The following is a 7008-nucleotide window of genomic DNA, read 5'->3' as shown; positions in this document are numbered from 1 at the left end:
GCTGAAGCGTGGATTTGAGATTTTGCTACCCACGCGCACGCATACATGACGCGCAAATGTGGGGCAGCGTTCACTAAGCCAACGTAGCACTCGTTAAGTGATCGCTGCAAGGGATGTGGACGCGTAAGTGACGCGTACGCATCGATGAGCCAAAACACCAGGGACGCGCAAGCGTACAGCACGGGTACGCATGGGTGCCCGAACGCTCCGTTCTCTAAGCGAACGCTACGCTCTCCTGGAAGCTGCAACTCTGCTCAATTTGTGTGATTCCAAGCCCAATTGAAAATTCAAAGCAAGCAGAGCCCAATATCATCACTCAGGCACAAGGATCATTTAGAACAGGAATTTTGCATTTAATTGTAATTTGTTTTCAATTTCAATTTCATTTTCAGCCTATAAAAAGGCATTAGTTTCATTTCATAAGGGAGGAAGAGACCTGTTAGGCTGCAATAGTAGTAGGCAGCAGTAGGAGTAGGAGTAGGATAGAATAGAAAGCTCTCTTTGATATATTTTTATTTTTTTGCACTTTTTATATTTCAGTCTTGAATTCAGTTTATGAAATTTCAATTTCTACAAACCTCTGCTACAATTTCCTTTTATGCAATTTTACCTTTTTGTTTATGTTCATCAGTCTGATTTAAACTTTCTTGAAATTTAAATATTCTGCAATTGTTCTGAGTTCTGATTTATTCCTTCATTTAATTTCCCACCATCCGATTCCCTTTACATTTGCTACAATTTACTTTTCTTCCTCTTTAAGCCTCTGTTGATTTACATTCTGTAATTTACAATTCTCTGCAATTTACATTCCTTGCTCTTTAAGATTCTGTGAAATTTACTTTTTGCAATTTACAATTCTCTACAATTTACTTTCTGTTGCTCCAATTTTCATTCAATTCATCACTGTCTCTTTGACTAGACTGATCACTCGCTAAAGTTGCTTGATTCATGAATCCCTGTGGGATCGGCCTCACTCTCGTGAGTTATTACTACTTGATGCGACCCGGTACACTTGCCGATGAGTTTGTATGGAATCGTTTTTCCTCATCAAAGGCCATAACCATGGAGGTTGAGGCTAAATGGGAGGAGAATGGGAAGGCATTGAACGCCAGTAAAGAAGCCTTCATTAGGCGTTCAACGCCCACCAGCCCAGAGAAGCTGGCATTGAACGCCAGCAAGGACATCCCTATTGGGTGTTCAATGCCCAGAATGCTAGAGGGACTGGCATTTAACGCCAGTCAGGGTGGATAGCAAGGGCGTTCAATGCCCAATAAGCTTACAACCTATCTTCAAAATTCAAAATCAATTTCCCACCCAAAACCCACACTTATGGCCGAACCTTACCCCCCTCCCTTCCCTATATATAGCCCTCCATTCTTCCTCATTTTCACACAACACAACCCTCTCTTCCTCTTCTTGGCCGAATACACATCTCCCTCTCCCTCTCCTCCATTTCTTCTTCTTCTTCATCTATTCTTTCTTCTCTTGCTCGAGGGCGAGCAATATTCTAAGTTTGGTGTGGTAAAAGCATAAGCTTTTTGTTTTTCCATTACCATTGATGGCACCTAAGACCGGAGAATCCTCTAGAAAAGGGAAAGGAAAGACAAAAGCTTCCACCTCCGAGTCATGGGAGATGGAAAGATTCATCTCCAAAGCCCATCAAGACCACTTCTATGATGTTGTGGCCAAGAAGAAGGTGATCCCCGAGGTCCCTTTCAAACTCAAGAGAAATGAGTATCTGGAGATCCGACATGAAATCCAAAGAAGAGGTTGGGAAGTTCTAACAAACCCCATACAACAAGTCGGCATCCTAATGGTTCAAGAGTTCTATGCCAATGCATGGATCACTAGGAACCATGATCAAAGTAAGAACCTGAATCCAAAGAATTATGTTACAATGGTTCGGGGGAAATACTTAGACTTTAGTCCAGAGAATGTGAGGTTGGCGTTTAACTTGCCTATGATGCAAGGAGATGAGCGCCCCTACACTAGAAGGGTCAACTTTAATCAAAGGTTGGACCAAGTCCTCATGCACATATGTGTGGAAGGAGCTCAATGGAAGATTGACTCCAAAGGCAAGCTGGTTCAACTAAGAAGACTGGACCTCAAGCCTGTAGCTAGAGGATGGTTAGAGTTCATACAACGCTCCATCATCCCCACTAGCAACCGATCTGAAATTACTGTGGATCAGGCCATCATGATTCATAGCATCATGATTGGAGAGGAAGTAGAAGTTCATGAAGTCATCTCCCTTGAACTCTACAAAATAGCCGAAAAGTCCTCCCCCATGGCAAGGCTAGCTTTTCCTCATCTTATTTGCCATCTATGTTACTCAAATGGAGCTTTCATAGAAGGAGACATTCCCATTGAGGAAGAGAAGCCCATCACTAAGAAAAAGATGGAGCAAGCAAGAGAGCCCATTCATGGAGCTCAAGAGGCGCAGGAAGCTCATCACCATGAGATCCCGGAGATGCCTCCAATGCATTCCCCTCCACAAAACTATTGGGAGTAAATCAACACCTCCCTAGGAGAATTAAGTTCCAACATGGGACAACTAAGGGTGGAACATCAAGAGCACTCCATCATCCTTCATGAAATCAGAGAAGATAAAAAAGAAATGAGGGAGGAGCAACAAAGACAAGGAAGAGACATAGAAGAGCTCAAGGACATCATCGGTTCCTCAAGAAGGAAACGCCACCATCACTAAGGTGGACTCATTCCTTGTTCTTAAATTCTCTATTTTTCGTTTTCTCTATGTTAAGTGCTTATCCATGTTTGTGTCTTATTACATGATCATTAGTATTTAGTAACTTTGTCTTAAAGTTATGAATGTCCTATGAATCCATCACCTCTCTTAAATGAAAAATGTTTTAATTGAAAAGAACAAGAAGTATATGAGTTTCGAATTTATCCTTGAACTTAGTTTAATTATGTTGATGTGGTGACAATGCTTCTTGTTTTCTGAATGAATGCTTGAACAGTGCATATGTCTTTTGAAGTTGTTGTTTAAGAATGTTAAATATGTTGGCTCTTGAAAGAATGATGACAAGGAGACATGTTATTTGATAATCTGAAAAATCATAAAAGTGATTCTGGAAGCAAGAAAAAGCAGCAAAGAACAAAGCTTGCAGAAAAAAAAATATAGGCAAAAAAAATAGAAAGAAAAAAAGAAAAAGCAAGCAGAAAAAGCCAAAAGCTCTTAAAACCAAAAGGCAAGAGCAAAAAGCCAATAACACTTAAAACCAAAAGGCAATGGCAAATAAAAAGGATCCCAAGGCTTTGAGCATCAGTGGATAGGAGGGCCTAAAGGAATAAAATCCTGGTCTAAGCGGCTAAACCAAGCTGTCCCTAACCATGTGCTTGTGGCATGTAGGTGTCAAGTGAAAACTTGAGACTGAGCGGTTAAAGTCAAAGTCCAAAGCAAAAAAAAAAAGAGTGTGCTTAAGAACCCTGGACACCTCTAATTGGGACTTTAGCAAAGCTGAGTCACAATCTGAAAAGGTTCACCCAATTATGTGTCTGTGGCATTTATGTATCCGGTGGTAATACTGGAAAACAAAGTGCTTAGGGCCACGGTCAAGACTCATAAAATAGCTGTGTTCAAGAATCATCATACTGAACTAGGAGAACCAATAACACTATCTGAACTCTGAGTTCCTATAGATGCCAATCATTCTGAACCTCAATGGATAAAGTGAGATGCCAAAACTATTCAAGAGGCTATGTTTCATTGATAGTTTGGGATTTATAGTATATTCTCTTCTTTTTATCCTATTTGATTTTCAGTTGCTTGGGGACAAGCAACAACTTAAGTTTGGTGTTGTGATGAGCGGATAATTTATACGCTTTTTGGCATTATTTTTAGTATGTTTTTAGTAGAATCTAGTTACTTTTAGGGATGTTTTCATTAGCTTTTATGTTAAATTCATATTTTTGGACTTTACTATGAGTTTGTGTGTTTTTCTATGATTTCAATTATTTTCTGGCTGAAATTGAGGGACTTGAGCAAAAATCAGATTCAGAGGTTGAAGAAGGACTGCTGATGCTGTTGGATTCTGACCTCCCTGCACTCAAAGTGGATTTTCTGGAGCTACAGAACTCAAAATGGCGCACTTCTAATTGCGTTGGAAAGTAGACATCCAAGGCTTTCCAGCAATATATAATAGTTCATACTTTTCCCAAGTTTAGATGACACAAACTGGCGTTCAACGCCAGCTCTCTGCCCAATTCTGGCATCCAGCGCCAGAAACAAGTTGCAAAGTGGAGTTCAACGCCCAAACACTACAAGAAAAATGGCCTATGGCCATGCTTTTTTTTTTGCCACGCTTTAAAAGCATGGCCAAAAGTGGTCAATGGCCACGCTTTTGTGAGGGTGGCGATTGAATAGAGATTTGGCCACATTTTTTCTGGCCACACTTCAAAAACGTGGTGAAAAGGGTCAACAGCCACGCTTTTGAAAAGGTGGCCATTTATTAGAGAAACAACCACGTTTTTTTCTGCCACGCTTCAAAAGCGTGGCCATAGAGAAAAAGAGAGACGTTTCAAAAGCGTTGCGACAGGGTTTCATTATGGCCACGCTTTTAAAACGTGGCCATATCCTAGTACTCTTTTGGCACGCTTTAAAAGCGTGGCCAAAAGGTTTTTTTTTTTTTGGAAAAAAAAAACTAATAACCCTAACCTGCGAGAGACTCTCAAACCTAACAACCCCTTCAGCCTAATAACACCTAAACACGCTTTGAGACTCTCTCACCCCCATCAATGCCTCCGTCACTCACAACCCCTGCACTGACGGCTGAGGGTGGTGACGGCTGAAAGGAAGCTGCTGCTGGTGTCGGCCTCCATGAGGATGATCGGGAGCGAGGGGGAGGTGGCTGTGATTTTCGAGGCCAGGGGAGGGATGGTGGCGATGCGAGGCTTCGATTCGTTGATTTGCTTGCGGATTTCGGCGGCGGTGTTGAGAGGGTTGGTGGTGGTGATGATGGCGCCGAGGGACATGACGACGAGGCAGACGACGGGGAAGTAGATGTTGTTTGGGGAAAGGAGGAGGACGACGGTGCCCTTGCGGATGCCGAGGTCGTAGAGGGAGGGGGCAACGGCGTCGACTGCTCGCCAGAGTTGGTGGAAGGTGATGTGGTTGCCGGTGGTGGCGTCAAAGAAGGGGATCCTGGCATGGTGGGCGTGTGATGAGATGAAGGTGGTGACATCCAAGGAGTGGTTCTGTGGAAGTGGAAGTGGCTTACTTTTGCGCTGTAGAACCCACTTCTTGGATCTATATCTCTTCCCCTGCTCCTTTCTTCTCGGCACTGCTCATCTTCTTCTCCTCGGCGCTGATGCTCTTTTGGTGAGGAAGGTCACAAGCCCCTATTCAGCCACTCTTCTTCTTCTCGGCGCTGGTTCTAGTAATGCTTCTGAACTTTGCTCGTTCGTGTAGGCTTCGCCCCTGCTTTGCTCCTTCGTCCTTGCTTCATTAAATTTGTGGCAGACATCTTTCCGCTTCTTCAGGTATGATTTTTTTTTCTTTTTGAATTTATAGAAGAATTCTTGATGATGCTAATTTTGAGAATTTGATGGTAATGTCTTGCTGTAAATTTAGTATTTAATTCCATGATTTGATGCTGTTGCTTAGAGAAATATTATCTGAGACTTAAAATTTGAGGGTAACATGACCCAAAAAGAAAAAAAAATAGACTTAGTTCTGGACTCTGCAAATTGGTGTCGTTGGAAAACATCATGTGTTGAACATCAATGAATGCTTCTCTTGCCTTGCTATGGCTTTTAAATACGAGATAAGTTGAAAGCATTGAAAATGTGAAATTATTGATAAAAGATGTTTGAGCGTTTGACAGCTTCTTTATGTCCTTCTTTCATTCCCAATAGATATTTTCTTGAGGATGATGGTGTTATTTTATTGTCTATTAACACTGGTTTAGGTTTGCTGTCACAATAGATTGAATGATGAATTGATAATATTTTCAGATTTATGCTGGTTCCTTCTTTGCCATTCCCCTTGTCCGATGGTTTTTTATTAGGAAGAGGAATGCTGATATTGAAAAGAGAAATCAAATTAGGAAGCAGTGTTCAAAAGTACTCGAATTACCTGACCCTTCACTGAGACAGAAGGTATGGTTATTCATTTTGCTCCCATGTAGTTTTAGGAAGGTATGTTAATTAATTTAATTTGAAGACCAACATGGGTATTTTTATCAAGCCTAATTATTGTTATAAAATTAATTTAATGTTATAATTTTTAGGATTTAACGCCTTCATTCTATTTGGTAGTAGGATCAGAGTGGGAAAAAAGCCTATGATTTTCTCTGTCAATCAGCAGCAAGAGAGGAGAAAAAGAAAAGAAAAAACCTTTCCTTTCATCACAAAGCAACATTATTGACTAAGATTAGGTAGCTTTTACTGTTTATCATACACGGTTCGGTATCTCCTTTTTGTGTTTTGATCATGGAGTTTGGTACATGTCTTGATTTTAACACTGTTTAATGTGAACTCTTCTTCTTCTTCTTCTTCAGATCTTTATCACCATAAAAACAATGTCAAGACAGAAGCAAGGAGGTGAAGAAACCATGATGTCAAGCCTGAATGAAACAATTGAAAGAGAAGAGAGAGAAGAGTTGGAAAAAGAAGGTGGTGGTTCAGGTTCACATTCCTCCTTGAAAAGTCTTCTCTGGCATGGTGGTTCTGCTTATGATGCTTGGTTCAACTATGCCTCAAATCAGGTATATACACAAAACAGTTTCAATTCATTTCATAATTGTTGAAACTAACTAACTAACTGGGATTATTCTCTTTGTTGTATTTGGATTTTTTAATGTATAAAACAATTATAGTAAATTATATATGTCACTAACTATTGTTTGATTTGTCTTGTAATAAAAATTGCATAATATATTTGTAGGTTTGGTAATAAAAAAGGATTGAAAATTATAGTGTAGCAATGAAGATCAATTATGGAAAAGAAATTTTTTTTTTAATTTAACAAGGTTTTTGCCACGCTTT

The 7008-nt window shown here is 40.4% G+C and overlaps 1 long non-coding RNA gene across 1 annotated transcript; it reads left to right on the top strand.

The window, feature by feature from the left end:
* LOC110267582 lies at positions 5415-6613 on the top strand. The gene is made up of 4 exons (XR_002355352.1): positions 5415-5502; positions 5977-6120; positions 6280-6398; positions 6522-6613. It is a non-coding gene; the product is annotated as an uncharacterized LOC110267582 (long non-coding RNA).

The sequence above is a fragment of the Arachis ipaensis genome, chromosome B10 (genome assembly GCF_000816755.2).
Source record: "Arachis ipaensis cultivar K30076 chromosome B10, Araip1.1, whole genome shotgun sequence".
In the NCBI taxonomy this organism is placed as follows: Eukaryota; Viridiplantae; Streptophyta; class Magnoliopsida; order Fabales; family Fabaceae; genus Arachis; species Arachis ipaensis.
The sequence above is the reverse complement of the archived record's forward strand: the minus strand, read 5'-3'. Positions and strand labels throughout refer to the sequence as shown.